Source organism: Oryx dammah, unplaced genomic scaffold (assembly GCF_014754425.2).
Source record: "Oryx dammah isolate SB20612 unplaced genomic scaffold, SCBI_Odam_1.1 HiC_scaffold_1, whole genome shotgun sequence".
Lineage (NCBI taxonomy): Eukaryota > Metazoa > Chordata > Mammalia > Artiodactyla > Bovidae > Oryx > Oryx dammah.
In genome coordinates, this window is record NW_024070185.1 from 28,282,044 (window position 1) to 28,301,137 (window position 19,094).

The window sequence follows — 19,094 nt, forward strand, 5'->3', positions numbered from 1 at the left end:
CCTTCCCACCCCATCCCTCAGGATCATCCCAGTGCACCAGCCCTGAGCACCCTGTCTCATGCATCGAACCTGGGCTGATGATCTGTTTCATGTATGATAATATACATGTTTCAATGCTATATTCCCTCAAATCATCCCACCTTGCAACAGAGTCCAAAAGACTATTCTTTACATCTGTGTCTCTTTTGCTGTCTCACATATAGGGTCATTGTTACCATCTTTCTAAATTCCATATATATGCGTTAGTATACTGTATCAGTGTTTTCTTTCTGACTGACTCCAGTCTGTATAATAGGCTCCAGTTTCATCCACCTCATTAGAACTGATTCAAATGCATTCCTTTTAATGTTTTAATGGCTGAGTAATATTCCATTTTGTATATGTACCACAGATTTCTTTTCCATTAGTCTGCCGTTGGACATCTAGGTGGCTTCCATGTCTTGGCTATTATAAACAGTGCTGCAATGAACATTGGGGTACATGTGTCTCTTTCAATTCTGGTTTCCTTGGTGTGTATGCCCAGCAGTGGGATACATTGCAGTTCTATTTCCAGTTTTTTAAGGAACCTCCACACTGTTCTCCATAGTGGCTGTACTAGTTTGCATTCCCACCAACAGTGTAAGAGGGTTCCCTTTTCTCCACACCCTCTCCAGCATTTATTGTTTGTAGACTTTTGGATAGCAGCCATTCTGACTGGTATGAGATGGTACCTCACTGTGGTTTTGATTTGCATTTCTCTGATAATGAGTAATGTTGAGCATCTTTTCATGTGTTTGTTAGCCATCTGTATGTCTTCTTTGGAGAAATGTCTCTTTAGTTCTTTGGCCCATTTTTTGATTGGGTCATTAATTTTCTGGAATTGAGCTGCAGGAGCTGCTTGTATATTTTTGAGATTAATTCTTTGTTAGTTGCTTCATTTTCTATTATTTTCTCCCATTTTAAAGGCTGTCTTTTCACCTTGCTTATAGTTTCACTTTTGCTTATGTGCAAAAACTTTTAACTTTAATTAGGTCCCATTTGTTTATTTTTTCTTTTATTTCTATTACTCTGGGAGGTGGGTGATAGAGGATCCTGCTGTGATTTATGGCAGAGTGTTTTGCCTATGTTTTCCTCTAGGAGCTTTATATTTTCGGTCTTACATTTAGATCTCTAATCCATTTTGAGTTTATTTTTGTGTATGGTATTAGAAAGTGTTCTAGTTTCATTCTTTTCCAAGTGGTTGACCAGTTTTCCCAGCACCACTTGTTAAAGAGATTGTCTTTTCTCCATTGTATATTCTTGCCTCCTTTGTCAAAGATAAGGTGTCCATAGGTGTGTGGATTTATATCTGCGCTTTCTATTTTGTTCCATTGATCTATATTTCTGTCTTTGTGCCAGTACCATACTGTCTTGATGACTGTGGCTTTGTAGTAGAGCCTGAAGTCAGGCAGGTTGATTCCTCCAGTTCCATTCTTCTTTCTCAAGATTGCTTTGGCTATTCGAGGTTTTTTGTATTTCCATACAAATTGTGAAATTATTTGTTCTAGTTCTGTGAAAAATACTGTTGGTAGCTTGATAGGGATTGCATTGAATCTATAGACTGCTTTGGGCAGTATACTCATTTTCACGATATTGATTCTTCGAATCCATGAACATGGTATATTTCTCCATCTATTTGTGTCCTCTTTGATTTCTTTCATCAGTGTTTTATAGTTTTATATATATAGGTCTTTTGTTTCTTTAGGTAGATTTATTCCTAAGTATTTTATTCTTTCAATGGTGAATGGAATTGTTTCCTTAATTTCTCTTTCTGTTTTCTCATTGTTAGTGTATAGGAATGTAAGGGATTTCTGTGTGTTAATTCTATATCCTGCAAATTTACTATATTCATTGATTAGCTCTAGTAATTTTCTGGTGGTGACTTCAGGGTTTTCTATGTAGAGGATCATGCCATCTGCAAAGAGTGAGAGTTTTACTTCTTCTTTTCCAATCTATATTCCTTTTATTTCTTTTTCTTTTCTGCTTGCTGTGGCTAAACCTTCCAAAACTATGTTGAATAGTAGTGGTGAGAGTGGGCACCCTTGTCTTCTTCCTGACGTTAGGGGAGTTTCAATTTCTGTGTTTGTGATCAGTCTGTTAAGATTTTCTATTTCTTCCTGGTTCAGTTTTGGAAAGTTATACTTTTCTAAGAATTTGTCTGTTTCTTCCAAGTTGTCCATTTTATTGGCATACAGTTGCTGATAGTAGTCTCTTATGATCCTTTGTATTTCTGTGTTGTCTGTTGTGATTTCTCCATTTCCACTTCTAATTTTGTTGATTTGTTTCTTCTCTCTTTGTTTCTTGATGAGTCTGGCAAATGGTTTTTCTATTTTATATATCTTCTCAAAGAACCAGCTTTTAGCTTTGTTAATTTTTGCTATGGTCTCCTTTGTTTCGTTTGCATTTATTTCTGCCCTAACTTTTATGATTTCTTTCCTTCTACTAACCCTGGGGTTCTTCATTTTTTTCTTTTCCTAGTTGCTTTAGGTGTAGAGTTAGATTATTTATTTGATTTTTCTCTTGTTTCTTGAGGTAAGCTTGTATTCCTATGAATCTTTCCCGTGGCACTGCTTTTACTGAATCCCATAGGTTTGGGGTTGTGTTTTCATTTTCATTCGTTTCTATGCATATTTTTATTTCTTCTATGATTTGTTGGTTACTCAGAAGCATGTTTTTTAGCCTCCATATGTTTATATTTTTAATAGTTTTTTCCTATAGTTGACATCTAATCTTACCACATTGTGATCAGAAAAGATGCTTGGAATGATTTCAAGTTTTTTGAATTTACTAAGGCCAGATTTATGGCCCAGGATGTGATCTATCCTGGAGAAGGGTCCGTGTGCACTTGAGAAAAAAGTGAAATTCATTGTTTTGTGGTGAAATGTCCTATAGATATCAATTAGGTCTAACTGGTCCATTGTATCATTTAAAGTTTGTGTTTCCTTGCTAATTTTCTGTTTAGTTGATCTATACATAGGTGTGAGTGGGGTATTAAGGTCTCCCACTATTCTTGTGTTACTGTTAATTTCCCCTTCCATACTTGTTAGCATTTGCCTTACGTATTGTGGTGCTCCTATGTTGGGTGCATATATATTTATGATTGTTATATCTGCTTCTTGGATTCTTTGCTCATTATGTAGTGTCTTTCTTTCTCTCTTTTCACAGCCTTCATTTCAAAGTCTATTTTATCTGATATGACTATTGCTACTCCTGCTTTCTTTTTGTCTCCATTTGCATGAAATATCTTTTTCCAGCCCTTTACTTTCAGTCTGTATGTGTCCCTTGTTTTGAGGTGGGTCTCTTGTAGACAGCATATATAGGGGTCTTGTTTTTGTATCCATTCAGCCAGTCTTTGTCTTTTGGTTGGGGCATTCAACCCATTTACATTTAAGGTAATTATTGATAAGTATGATCCCATTGCCATTTACTTTGTTGTTTTGGGTTTGAGTTTATACACCTTTTCTGTGTTTCTTGTTTAGAGAAGATCCTTTAGAATTTGTTGAAGAGCTGGTTTGGTGGTTCTGAATTCTCTCAGTTTTTGCTTGTCTGTAAAGCTTTTGATTTCTCCTTCATATTTGAATGAGATCCTTGCTGGGTACAGTAATCTGGGTTGTAGGTTTTTCTCTTTCATCACTTTAAGTATGTTCTGCCATTCCCTTCTTGCCTGAAGAGTTTCTATTGAAAGATCAGCTGTTATCCTTATGGGAACCCCCTTGTGTGTTATTTGTTGTTTTTCCCTTGCTGCTTTTAATATTTATTCTTTGTGTTTGATCTTCATTAATTTGAATAATTTGTGTCTTGGGGTGTTTTGCCTTGGGTTTTGCCTGTTTGGGACTCTCTGGGTTTCTTGGACTTGAATGGCTATTTCCTTACCCATCTTAGGGAAGTTTTCAACTATTATCTCCTCAAGTATTTTCTCATGGCCTTTCTTTTTGTCTTCTTCTTCTGGGACTCCTACAATTTAAATGTTGGGACATTTGACATTATCCCAGAGGTCTCTGAGGTTGTCCTCATTTATTTTAATTCTTTTTTCTTTTTTCCTCCCTGCTTCATTTATTCCTACCATTCTGTCTTCCACCTCACTTATCCTATCTTCTGCCTCAGTTATTCTACTGTTGGTTCCCTCCAGAGTATTTTTGATCTCAGTTATTGCATTATTCATTATTGATTGACTCTTTTTTATTTCTTCTAGGTCCTTGTTAAATATTTCTTGCATCATTTCTCAATCCTTGTCTCCAGACTATTTATCTGTAACTCCATTTTGTCTTCAAGATTTTGAATCATTTTTACTATCATTATTCTGAATTCTTTTTCAGGTAGACTCCCTATCTCCTCCTCTTTTGTTTGGTTTGGTGGGCATTTATCATATTCCTTTACCTGCTGAATATTTCTCTGCCTTCTCTTCCTCTCTAGATTGCTGTGTTTGGGGTGGCCTTTCTGGATGCTGAAAGTTTGTGGTTCCTCTTTATTGTGGAGGTTCCTCCCTGCAGGTGAGGTTGGAGGAGTGGCCTGTCAAGGTTTCCAGGTTAGGGAAGCTTGCGTTGGTGTTCTGGTGGGTGAAGCTAGATCTCTTCTCTCTGGAGTGCAATGAAGTGTCCAGTAGTGAGTTTTAAGGTGTCTATGGGTTTGGTGTGACTTTTGGCCACCAAAAGTTATGTTAGGGTTATGTTCCTATGTTGTTGGAGAATTAGCTTGGTATGTCTTGCTCTGAAACTTGTTGGCTCTTGGGTGGAGCTTGGTTTCAGTGTAGGTATGGAGGCTTTTGGATGAGCTCTTGTTGATTAATATTCCCTGCAGTCAGGAGTTTTCTGATAATCTCAAGTTTTGATTTTAAGCCTCCTGCCTCCGGATTTTGGTCTTATTCTTACAGTAGCTTCAAGACTTCTCCACTGATACTGCACCAATGATAAAACATCTAGATTAATGGAGAAAAGATTCTCCACAGTGAGGGACACCCAGAGAGGTTTGCAGAGTTATATGGAGGAGAGAAGAGGGAGGAGGGAGATAGAGGTGATCAGGAGGAGAAGAGGGGGAATCAAAAGGGGAGAGAACAATCTAGCCAGTAAATAGTTACCTATGTGCTCTCCACAGTCAGGGAACACCCAGAGAGGTTCACAGAGTTACAAAGAGAAGAGAACAGGGAAGAAGGAGATAGAGGTGACTAGGAGAAGAGGGGGAATCAAAAAGAGAGAGACAGATCTAGTCAGTCATCAGTTTCCTAAGTGTTCTCCACAGTCCAGAATACCCAGAGATTCACAGAGTTGGGTAGAGAAGAGAAGGGGGAGGGAGGGAATAGAGGTGACTTGGGGTAGAAAAAGGAGAGTCAAAAGGGGGATAGGGCAATCAGGACAGCAATCACACTCCTAAGTAAAAATGGTTACTGAAGATTGGATTCTTAAAGGTACAAAATTGATAACAAATACCAAAAAACAAAGATTAAAAATCTAGAGTAGAGGTTAGACTCTCAAAAATACAATATTAAAAAAACAAAATCACAAAAAGTATTAAAAATATAAAGGAAATTTGCTTTAAAAATAGGACTTTTTTTTTTTTGCAAGGTAATCAGTTCAGTTCAGTCGCTCAGTCATGTATGACTCTTTGCAACCCCATGAATCGCAGCACGCCAGGCCTCCCTGTCCATCACCAACTCCTGGAGTTCACTCAAACTCATGTCCTTTGAGTCGATGATGCCATCCAGATATCTCACCCTCTGTCATTCCCTTTTCCTCTTGCCCCCAATCCCTCCCAGCATCAGGGTCTTTCACAATGAGTCAACTCTTTGCATGAGGTGGCCAAAGTATTAGAGTTTCAGCTTTAGCATCAGTCTTTCCAATGAACACCCAGGACTGATCTCCTTTAGGATGGACTGGTTGGATCTCCTTGTAGTCCAAGGGACTCTCAAGAGTCTTCTCCAACACCACAGTTCAAAAACATCTGTTCTTCAGTGCTCAACTTTCTTCACAGTCCAACTCTCACATCCATACATGACCACTGGAAAAACCATAGCCTTGACTAGATGGACCTTTGTTGGCAAAATATTATCTCTGCTTTTGAATATGCTATCTAGGTTGGTCATAACTTTTCTTCCAAGGAGTAGGTGTCTTTTAATTTCATGGCTGCAATCACCATCTGCAGTGATTTTGGAGCCCCCGAAACAACAAAGTCTGACACTGTTTCCACGGTTTCCCCATCTATTTGCCAAGAAGTGATGGGACCAGATGCCATGATCTTCGTTTTCTGAATGTTGAGCTTTAAGCCAACTCTCTCACTCTCCTCTTTCACTTTCTTCAAGAGGCTTTTTAGTTCCTCTTCACTTTCTGCCATAAGGGTGGTGTCATCTGCATATCTGAGGTTATTGATATTTCTCCCGGCAATCTTGATTCCAGCCTGTGCTTCATCCAGCCCAGTGTGTCTCATGATGTACTCTGCATATAAGTTAAATAACAGGGTGACAATATACAGCCTTGATGTACTCCTTTTCCTATTTGGAACCAGTCTGTTGTTCCATGTCCAGTTCTAACTGTTGCTTCCTGACCTGCATACAGATTTCTCAAGAGGCAGGTCAGGTGGTCTGGTATTCCCATCCCTTTCAGAATTTTCCACAGTTTATTGTGATCCACACAGTCAAAGAATTTGGCATAGTCAATAAAGCAGAAATAGATGTTTTTCTGGAACTCTCTTGCTTTTTCAGTGATCCAGCGATGTTGGCAATTTGATCTCTGGTTCCTCTGCTTTTTCTAAAGCTTGAAGGTAATAGTAGGTTATCAAAGTGAAAATTAAAGGAGTAATAAATAACTTAATAATAAAAAATGATAATAGTAAAATATATCTAGGAATTTCTCTGGAGCTTTTGAGGGCAGTGTGGGGTCAGTTCAGTTTCAGATGGTTCCTTGTTCCAGCTTATACTTCTTCTCATGGTCTATAGGCCCCTTCCAATGTAGTCAGTTGCTAACTACAGGGTTTTAATCTGTTGTACCTGTCACTTCCAAAGCAATTCCCTCTTCTTTATTTTGGCTTCCTTTGTTTGCAAGTCTCTTCAGTATCTAATTTCCACCCTGACCTGACACAAGGGGGCGAAGGTGATCACTTATTTAGGGTCACTTGTTCAGTTGTGCTATGGGGAGGGAGGAAAACTGCAAACAAATATCACTGGTGTGTGTGGGGAGTGCTCACAGTGTCTGGGCCACACTGGGTTTGCCCCTGCTCATGGCATGTGTGCTTTCCCGGTCTACACTCTTCAGGCTCCATGTTGCCCTGCAGGGGAACTGTCTAAAGCAGGCCCTGGGTTGCGTACACTTCCCAGGTCTAAGCCACTCAGGTTCAGGTTCTCTGGTACTCCACAAAAGCACAGACTCATCTGGGCCTGAGTTTGTGCCCTTCCCAGGTCTGAGCAGTTCAGGCTACCAGGTGCTTGGCGAGCACACTCTCCCCAGGTGGGTGGTGCCATCTTATCACCTCCCTGGTTCCAGCCACTCAGTTTCCTGGGTGTGCAGCAGGAGCACCATCTCAGGTCTGCCATGTCTCTCTTCTGGGGAGTTGATCTCAGGCTGCAGCCCTCCTGGTGGATGTCAACTGTCCAGGATTCTAGGAAGCCTTGGTTAGCAACTGGGAGCCTGCTTGCAGTTTGGTAGAGAATGATGTCTCTGGGGCCAAGATTTCCCCTTGCCTTCCTTTTGAAGACAATGGGCACCTTTCTGGGTGCCTAGTGTCTTCTGCCAGCATTCAGAATTTGTTTTGTGGAATTTGCTCAGCGTTCAAGTGATCTTTCGATGAATTTGTGGGGGAGAAAGTGGTCTCCCTGTCCTATTCCTCTGCCATCTTAGGACTGCCCCAAGGGTTATGTTAACCAGCCTTGTTTTTACAGATTTTTTGACCCCAAATTTCCTGTCTCAGGTGGTAAGAATGTCTTCCTCCTGGTGCGGGGAGGATACCTTCCACATGGGAGTTTTATGACCTGTTTCAGGGAAGAAGAGTAAGGAGTATGGGGTCAGAGTGATCTTTTTGCTTCTGCTGTTTTCTCAGATTCCTTCAGCTTAAGAGATTCAATATGCCATTCAGTGTTTTGGGGTGGTCTGTCCTGAACCCCATCACTACTGCTAATGTTCCCATCCACGCATCCTTACCAATACTTATTATCTATCATTCTAACTCTTTTTCGGGTTGGGGAGCACACTGTGAGGCATGTATCCAGACCAGAGATCAAACCTGTGCCCCTGAAGTGGAAGCTCTGAGCTCTGACCACTTGACCACCAGGGAATTCCTATCATTCTAATTCTTTTTTTTTTTTTTTAATTCTAATTCTTAATGACAAGTTGTATGTGGTAATTTTTTAAACAGCAGTGGCACCCCACTGCTCTTGCCTGGAAAATCCCATGGACGGAGGAGCCTGGTAGGCTGCAGTCCCTGAGGTCACTAAGAGTCGGACACAACTGAGCGACTTCACTTTCACTTTTCACTTTCCTTCATTGGAGAAGGAAATGGCAACCCACTCCAGTGTTCTTGCCTGGAGAATCCCAGGGATGGGGGAGCCTGCTGGGCTGCCGTCCATGGGGTCGCACAGAGTCGGACATGACTGGAGCGACTTAGCAGCAGCAATAGAAAACTAATACAAACAGCTTTTAAAAATTTTCTTTTTACGTAAGTATACATGTGTGACACCATCATCTCCAATACAGAGGTTGGAGGCATGTGCCTTGAGGAGGAGAGTGGGAGCATGTAAATGGCTTGAGGCTGATGGTCTGAAGGCAGAGGCCTCAACAACAGACTTCTTTGAAAGGAGCCAGAGCAGGACACGGGCTTCCCTGGTGGCTCAGACAGTAAAGACTCTACTTGCAATGCAGGAGACCTGGGTTCAATCCCTGGGTTGGGAAGATCCCCTGGAAAAGAAAATGGAAACCCACTCCAGTATTCTTGCCTGGAGAATTACATGGACAGAGGAGCCTGGTGGGCCAGTCCATGAGGTCCGAAAGAGTCGGCCATGTTTGAATGAAAAGCGCAGAACATGAAGGTGATGCTAGATGTCAACAGGGTTCCTGAAAATGACCAGGAGACTTTGCAAGGAGATGGTTGACTTTGAGAACATGACCACCATGTGATTAATTTTGGATTGGACAAGCTAGGAAATAAGTAATTACTTTCTGTTCCTTCCCCTCCTTGACTATGTAGCTTAAGGACTGTATGTTACACATGGCTAGGTCCTAGAATATTTCTTGGCCTAAAGTAAGTACTCATTAAATGTTTATTGGATAGAGAGCTACATTCTCCTGACATTCTTTTCTATTTGCAAAATAGACAATTTTCTCCTATATTGAAATGACATTTATTTTTGCCTTTTACCTCAAAGTCCCAGCTACTGCTTAACTCTAAACTTCACTTCACTGCCAACTTTGGCTTAGAAATGTTCAACATTGGACATCTCAGTTTCAATACTGTCCCCACAACTTGGTCTCAATCTTCTATATTCTGGTCTCACAGCACTTTGTAACGCACACATTTGGGGTTTAGGACATGACCTTGAGTCAGAAGCCCCTGGGCTTGGTGAGTGGTTCCTATAGCACCTCTCCCTGATTGACACCTCTTCCAGCCCTAATCAGCCCTGAGAAGCCCTGCTTACCTTTTGAGACAAGGTCACCTCAACAAGGTCAACTTCTTCATCCCCACAGGCAGAATTAGTCATCCCTTTTTTAGCTTCCCAGCACTTTATTTTCACTCTAACAGACCTTACACTGGGATCTAATTTCTCTCTTAACATGTTTCTTTTGCAGTGAAGAAAAGCCATCTCATCAAGGAGCTTATCCAGGCCCTCACTGGCTAACACAGTGCCTAGCACACCGGTGATGCTTGTTTTCATCAGTTTTCCAGAGAAACAAAACCAATTACATAAATAGATAGGTAGGTAGATAGATTTTCAAGAATTGGCTTACGTGCTTGTGGAAGCTGGCAAGACTGAAATTAGTAGACTAGATGTTCAGGTAACATTTGGTATCATAGTCTTGAGTCTGAAATCCACCAGGTAGGCTTGCAGGCTGGAAACCCAAGCTGAGTCTCTCTGTAGCAGTCTTCAGGCATAATAGCTTCTTCTCAGTAACATCTTGACCAGCATTTAACCAAACAATTGGCATCATAACCCCACCAAGTTGACACATAAATTTAACCATCTCAGTGCTCAATAAACGTTTATTTGCAAAAATTAATAGATGTCTAATAAGCCTTCCAGAAGTCCAGAGAAGAGAGAAATGGACTTTGGCACAGATTTTCAAACTTAAAATGTTCTCAAGTAATAGAATAACCATGTTCATTCACTGAGGAGGTAACCATCAGAACCGCACCCTTCTCCCACCAAAAAAAGAAAAATAGAGCCAGAGAGAAAGAACTAGAGAGGATATATATGACTGTGAGTCAGACAAATTTCTATACATGGATGCATGCAATGTATCTATCCAATTAATTTTATTCCTCGGAGAAGGCAATGGCAACCCACTCCAGTATCCAATTAATTTTATTCCAGAGGGTGGCAATATGGCTGTATAATAAACTTGAATAAAAATTATTTATTTTACCATTAATTGCTGTGGCACCAACAAAAACACTGTCAGAGACAAACAAGAATGCTTTAAAGTGATTCTTTGTAGAGACTAAAAATGACTAATTCCAGAGTGTCATCTCCAGGTTTTGACTGGGGCGTGAAGCCAGCATGGTGCAGGTACGACTGAGACTGAGGGCCACTGGTTAGGGGCCCTGCCTGGACAGAGCCTTCTTTTCTAAAATGGTGTTTCCCAGGCTGGACTCTTTCCCTCAAGTCTCTCAGGAGGCAAGAGGAGAAAGATTCGGGGCTTTTACAGAAAAAAAGAGTTCCCTCATGTATAAGTTGGGCATAATAATAATAATGAGAAATATTAAGCTGAGCCATATGAAATCATTGATGTTCAACCATTTCTGGATTCCAGCAACGGCAGTTTCATGTGAGTAAGCAAAATAGGTGAGCTATTAAGCAAAGAGTAGAGGTACACGGTAGGTGATCGGTGACTGCTGCTTCTCATCTTTGTCATGAGGCTTGGGCTGGAGGCTGAGGTGGACCCTGGTCTAGAGGAACCAAAGGCAACTCAGCCCCCGAGGTGGACAGGGGGGTTCTTCCTCCAAAATACCCTGGTTCAGTACACTGAGGAAAAAGAATCTTGAGGTCGAAAAGACTAGGACCACATGGAAAAACGAATGGGGAGCTGGTGGACCAAAGTCCTTATTTGTTCAGTATGATAAATTGCAGAAGCAACAGTGACTGTTTTTTCCTACAGTTACACCCTGAAGTGCACAAAGAGATGGAGAAATGAAAGGGACTGCAGTTCTCAAAAGTCAAACAGAGGAAGAAAAAATGAGAAACAAGAAGGGTGGGATAATACTGACGCTATCATCAGCTCCTCAACCCATCACATCGAAATCAAATTATTGCTAATTAAATAAATGTGTGAATGTTTCACAATTTTCATAATGCCTCTGTTAGTGTTACCATCCCTGCTTTACAGAGAAGAAAACCAAAGGGGAAGAGATTAGATAATTTAAAAAAAAATTATTCCAGTTAAGTCAAATGCTATTTCCCACTAGTTAAGAATGCTGTGTAGTATGTAGACAACTGGCTTTCAGTACCTTTCTTCTCTCGATTTCATAAATTCTCTTTTCATAGAAAATGACTGCTTGAGTAGTCTCAGTAAAGCACATTCTGTTTCATGTTGTTACATGCTCAGCTTCCCCACTTCAGGGCACTATGTAAGTGTGACTTTTCAAATTGACTTTCTTATGCAATTGCCAATTATTTCTTCCTGTTCTAGAATATCTATTTTTCATTGTATGATTTTTATTATTTAGGTTATGTTCACTCCAATTGAACAAGGATGCAAAATGGGGGAAAATTCTTCTGTGCTTCAGAAGGTAGAGATGTTAGTAATGTTCATGAATGCAAGCTGCTGGCCTGTCAACTCTTCCATCCAAGAAGAAAACAACAGAAATACCTAATGGTTTGAATTGGATTTTTTTAAAAGATCAATCTGAAGGGTAAACAGCATCTTTTTCTGCATATAGCATCCATGCTGTCTCATTATAGAAACTTTGAAAATTACAGGACAATATAAAGAAGAAATAATAATTCAAAATTCTTCTTCCATGAAAGAGCCACTGTGAACCCTGCTGTGGTTGCTTCATTTCATCTTGGAAAAGAGGTTCTTTCAGATAAAAGAATCCTGCTGCAAAATAATCAGTGAAATGATTTTCCAAAATTCAAGGGAGAAAGGTGAACTGGTTGGTAATCATTTAATGCTTTCTACACTTCCTCAGTTCAGTTCAGTTGCTCAGTCGTGTCCGACTCTTTGCGACCCCTGTAGTACGCCAGGCTTCCGTGTCCATCACCAACTCCCTCTCATGTCCATTGAGTTGGTGATGCCATCTAACCATCTTCTCCTCTGTTGTCCCCTTCTCCTCCTACTTTCAATCTTTCCCAGCATCAGGGTCTTTTCCAATGAGTCTGTTCTTAGCCTCAGGTGGCCAAACCCCTCCTCATATATAGTCATTTCTTAGTCCGGAGGACAGTGTAAACTTTGAGATTGCTTCAAAATGCTTTCAGGCCCTCATGTAGTGTTAGTGTTAGTTGCTCAGTCATGTCCCACTCTTTGGACCCCATGAACTATAGCCCTCCAGGCTTCTCTGTCCATGGAATTCTCCGGGCTAGAATTCTGGAGTGGGTAGATTTCCGGGGGACCTTCCCTATCCCAGGATCAAACCCTCGTCTCCTGCATTGCAGGCGGATTCTTTACTGTCTGAGCCACCAGGGAAGCCCTCAGGCTCTCATAGATAAAACACTTTTGCTAGAGTCGCTACATTAATAAGCAATACCAGCCAAATGTCAAGGTCGTCGGATCTTTTTGAAATTGGGCATACTCCTGAATATTATAGTAGGGCTGTGGAATTTGTAATTTAAGGGCTTTTTTTGGTGGGGGGTAATTTTGATTTAAATGCAACTGATTTCCATGAATGCTTCTACTGGTGCAAACATTTTGGGAAAGCGACAAGTGAATAAATGATGATCTAACTTTGAAGTAACTGAAGAGAGGGACAAAGATTGGAGGATTGGTATTCTGTCCAGCTCTCTGCAGGGGTTAAGCTGGAAGCTGGAGGAGCTGATTTATTGAGAAACTTTAGGGTGTTGAGACCCTGCTCCTTCAGAGTTCATGGCACACGATGACACAGAGCTGGGGCAGAGGCCAGCCTTCTCGGGCACCGGAGTTAGATGTGGGAGAGAACATATTAGGGGCTGATATTGGAGATCTCCCAAAGATACTGTTAGCAGCAACCCTAGTGGAGACATTACAAATGGCCTAACAGGCAGGGGCTGTCCTAGGAGGAAGACAATGAGAGGAAGCCAGAAGATCTCCCAGGAAATTAGAGAGGAGGTGGAGGGAGGATTTTGCAAGGATGGTTAGAGATTCTGTCTGAGTAAAAAGTGCAAAATTGGACACCAGGTACTTTCTTAGGAACTGCAGTTGGCTGCTAATACAGAGACCTGAAACCACAGAAGCCTAAACAAGATGGGCTAGAGTGTCACCTGTGTCCCAGGTTTATTCTCACTTTCTGCTCCACACCCTTAACAAGGGACACAGGGTCTTTCATGGTTTCAAGACAGGTACTGCTGCTCCTCCTACCACATCACTTTGGCAGAAGATGAAAGAATGGATATTAGTTTGCTAGTGCTATTATACCAAAGTACCATGGACTGGGGGGCTTAAACAACAGAAACGTATCATAGTTCTGAAGGCTAGAAGCCAGAGGTCAAGGTGTTGACAGGTTAGTTCCTTCTGAGGCCGCTCTCCTTGTAGATGGCCACCTTCTCCTTGTGTCTTTTCACTGTACTCCCTCTATGTCTCTCTATGTCTGTGTCCCAATCTCCTCTTCTTATAAAGACGCCAGTCATATTGGATTAGGAGTTACCCTTATGACTTAATTCCTGTTTTAACTTAATTCCCTCTTTAGGAGCCCTGTATCCAAATGCAATCACATTCTAGGGATTAGGGCTTTTCCGTATGAATGTTGGAAGGGAACACAATTCAGCTGGTAACAAAGGAGGAAAGGTGGAAGGGTGGGTCTCAGCTGGCAGCCCTCCTTTAGTACACTTTTCATGAAGCCTCGGCCCACAACCATTCACTCTTACTGGTCAGGCTGTCCTTCCTGGAAAGGTGGTAAATGTAGTATTTTATGACTCAACACATGGCTGTTTCACTTACTAAACTTGGGTTTGGGTTTGGGTTGGTAAAGAAAAAGAGGAAATGGATATGCAAATGATCTAGCCAGATCAGGGTAATGAAGTTATTCTGACTCAGTGACTCTATAACACATGGCTGGATAGACTGTGAAAACAAATGCCGGGATGAGGAATAAGTGGATCCCCTTTCCAGACACTGCCGTGTCCAAGCGTCCATCCCCAGTGATATGGTAGGAGGGGAGGAGTTCCCCTGCAGGATGGATGGATCATCCAGGCAAGCAGTGACTCAAAATCAGTGGCAAAGACTCCACATTCCCAATGTCGGAGGCCCCGGCTCAACCCCTGGTCAGAGAACCAGATCCCACATGTCGCAACTAAGAGTTCACATGCTGTAACAGAGATCGAAGATCCCGCGTGCTGCAACTAAGACCCAGTGCAGCCAAAAAAAAAAAAAAAAAAAAACCTGAAAGGAAATGGAAGCAAAGAGAAGAGAATGAAGGAGAGAAAGGAGAGGACAGGTGGAGGGAGGCAGAAAAGGAGGGAAAGAGAGATCATGAACAAGCATGGAGGCAACGTCAGGGGTGGGGAGAGGGGGTGTTGGGCAGGTCAGCTGGGAGTAGTCCTAATGAAAACCCGGCAGGCTTGCAGTGGAAAGCTGCAGTTCTTTGTTACTTCTTTGGAGAAGAGGGAATTCTATTTGGTGTTAACCTCTGCTCATCTACCAGCTTCCTGAGTTCTGGGTCATTGATTTCCCATGCTGCTACAATGACTACTGTAAATATTGGGCTAATTTTGCTCATTTCTTTCAGGCCACTGTCCTCGATCCCTATGCCTTGGTCCTTGTGTATGTATTAGTCATTGAGGTGTTTATTGCAAAGTGTTATTTGACTTCCGATGCAAATTCAGCAGTGCCCTTTCTATCTGCTGAGGTCCCCAGAGTGGGAGGGAAAGAGGGTGTTATCATAGTGATTAGATGACTGGCTGAACACAAAGCTAAGCACCCTCCTGTAGAAGGGCAGGAAGAAGTGGTTCATTACTCTCTCCCCTGATGAGTCATAGCCGATTTAAATAACTCCTTCACTTTCCGTTAGAAGCTGATGTCTACTGGGAAAGAAAATCAGAGCAATGGTCAAGGTGGCAAAGGATTTTTCTTCAACCAACATCATCCTGATTTTCTGTTGTAAGATCCTAACTAAGATATTGGTGGGAATTCCCTGGCAGTCCAATGGTTAGGACTCTGTGCTTCAACTGTAGAGTGCTCACTGCAGGAGAATCAAGAGATGGGGATTTGCATCCTGGGTTGGGAAGATTCCCTGGAGGAAGGCATGGCAACTCACACCAGTATTTTTGCCTGGAGAATCCCATGGACAGAGGAGCCTGGTGGGCTACAGTCCATAGGGTTGCAAAGAGTCAGACATGACTGAAGCGACGTAGCAGAGCACAAATAAAATTCATCAGTTCTGGTCCTCGGTATTTACCTATGAGAAATGAAAAGTTATGGTGAAGAAAAACCTGTATGTGAGTGTTGCTATCTACTTCATTCATAATCACCAAGAATGGAAACAACCCAAATATGCTCCAAGTGGTGAATGAAGAAACACATTGTGTTTCATTCACGCAATGCAATATTCCTCAACAACAAAAAGGAAAAGACTATTGGTACACACGATAACCTGGATACATCTCAAAGGCATCATGCTGAAAAAAGAAGCCAATTTAGAAAGTCTTCATGAATCTTTTTAAATGAGGTTCTACGGAAGGCAAAACTGTAGGAATAGAAAACAGATCAGCGGTCACCAGTGCCTGAGTTGGGGGTAGGAATGACAACAGAGAAGCATGAAGGAAACTGTTGGGGTGAAGGAACTTTTCTACATCTTGATTATAGTTATGAGACCATAAGTTCTTGTCAAACCTCATAAATCTATACACTAGAAAGGATGATTTTAGTGTATACAAATTATACCTTAAGGAATATGATATTAAAAAACCCTTAGTCCCTTTATGGTCATTCTTGTAATCTTTTATTTTGTGGGAAGATGTGGTAGAAAAAAATGAATTTTAGTAAATCATTACATTTTTCAGAAGTACTTGATGGACTATAACAAACATTTTTCTCTGGGATAACCAAAATTTTCTGTGAACCAGAAATTCTCATTTATTTCAGTTTTATTTATAGATTATTTTAGAATAGGAACATTTTGTAACTAATGTAGTGGAAAAAATCAACATGTGAATGGTAGGTTATATTTAAACTTATTTGAAGTCATGTTTGGTAAACAGAAATTTGCTTTTTAAATAGCTATATCTAGTGATCTAGTGATTTTCCACTTAGTAGTGTATTCAAAGAAACCAATTAGAGCATACAGGACATTCATGCAAATTTTGTTTATAGCAGTGAAAAATGAGGAGTAACCTAAATGATCGTCTAAAAAAATCTGGTGACATAAGCAGTGTGTGTATGTTTTTTTTTTTTTTTTTTTTAAGTCATGTCCAACTCTTTGCAACCCCATGGACTGTATAGTCCATGGAATTCTCTAGGCCAGAATACTGGAGTGGGTAGCCTTTCCCTTCTCCAGGGGATCTTCCCAACCCAGGAATCAAACCAGGGTCTCCTGTATTGCAAGAGGATTTTTTACCAACTGAACAATCCATTAAAAACTATAGCTCTATATTTATTAACACAGAAAGCAGGCATGATATAATAAGTGAAAAAACAGGCCACAAAGCAGAATATTGTGTTGTGATTTCATTTTTTAAAAATGCGTGTGAGTGTGTATATTTTGTGAGTATATTTAGAAAAAATCTTGGAAGCTTAGAACAACAAACTATGAAAGTAGTAAAGTATTTACTCATGGCAGGACTACAGAGCCAACACTTTACATTAAGACACTTTTTAATTTGAAAAACAAATCTATTTCCACTTTTTAAAAGGAACAAGACTTGTTTTCTGTGGCCGCACCCATCACCAAATCATTAAATACTTGAAAATAATGGATATCATGTGAGTGAAAAAAAAAGTTTTACTTACATAAACATGGCTAGTCCAGGCAGTTTAGCCTTTATAAATATGAAATGTATAAGACAGAAGGAAAAAATTAGAGAGGGCTGCAGGAGTTCAGCACATGCGACAAGGATATGTAAAAATAGCACAGTGGCCCAGTGACCTCAAAAAAATGCTAGCAAAAATATACTCTCTGGAAGTAAATACTGCAAATAACAAGGCCAGGAAATCTCAACTCATTCCACAATGAGAAATAACAAGAGAACCGGCATGATACCAATACTAAAATCCTAAAAGACAAAAAGTGGGAAAGAGCATGTACCCACTGGCATATTGAAAATATATAACCAGCAAGGACCTACTGTACAGCACAGGGAACTCTGCTCAATGTTATGTGGCAGCCTGGATGGGAGGGGAGTTTGGGGGAGAGTGGATACATGTATATATACAGCTGAGTCCCTTTGCTGTTTGTCTGAAACTATCACAACATTATTTGTTAGTTAGCTACACCCCAATACAAAATAAAAAGTTAAAAAAAAAATAAGAAAGAGCAGTAATACCAGCCTAGAAAATTAGCTGAAAATAGTGATGAAGAAAATCACTAAACATGCTGAGAATTTTTTATTTTTTATTTTTAAAATTTATTTATTTTTTATTTTACTTTACAATTCTGTATTGGTTTTGCCATACATTGACACTGAGAATTTTTAAAAAAAATATAAAGCATTGCTTCTCTAAAGAAAACACAAACATAGAAATGTAAGAACTTATGACCAAGATGATGAGAAAAAGGAGGACATGGCCAGAGCAGGAGGAAATGAAATATGGGCAGGAGTTTATTCTAGAAGTCTGAAAACTGGAAATACATTAATAAGTTTTATCATATTAGTAGATTGGATGAAGAAACTCATATAAGTGTCTCTATATTGCTGAAAATACATCTGACCAAATTCAACAACTATGCTTGATGAAAATACTGAAAAAAATACAGATAACATGGTAAAAGAAATTGATTTCAGCTTGAAACCCAATGTCATGCTTTATGGCAGAACTTAAAATATTTCTGATATAGTCACGAACAGGATAAAAATGTCCATTGTCACTATTGTTATTTAGCAGAGTGCTGGAGATGTTAGCTGATGCAATTAGATAAGAGAAAGAAATTAGAGGTATAAAAATTAGAAAGTGAAATTACCACTATTGGAAGAAGTTATGATTGCAAAACTTGGGAAACACAAAATAATTGAACAAGAGACGACTTCACCTGATAAAATCAATGTTAGGTACAAGCATAATAACATATATGTACAAATTACAATCAGATAAAAGGAAGAAAGCCTCATTTAAAGTAGCAACAATGACAAGAAAAGTAAAATACCTAGGAATAGACTAAACAAAAAATGTTGCAAGACCCATATGAGGATGAATTTCTCTTAAAGCTGTGAAAGAAATCTTGACCAAATAGCAGGACATATAATGTTCTTGGAAGGTAAAAGTCACCATTATGAATATCTTAATTCTCCTTAAGGTAACATAAATTTAATTCACTTTCCACAAAGATTTATTTTATTGAAAATGTTTTAGTTTTGAAAACTTAATCTTAAATCACATATAAAACATTAGCTAAGAAAACCTGAAAATAAAAGCAATGATAGAAGCTGCTCCCAGTTTGGAGCCTCCCAAGCATAAAAATGGCAACCTACTCCAGTATTCTTGTCTGGGAAATCCCATGGACAGAGGAGCCTGACGGGCTACAGTCTATGGGGTTGCAAAAGAGTTGGACATGACCTAGCGCCTAAAGAGCAAACAAATAAAGCATAACATACTGCTTGA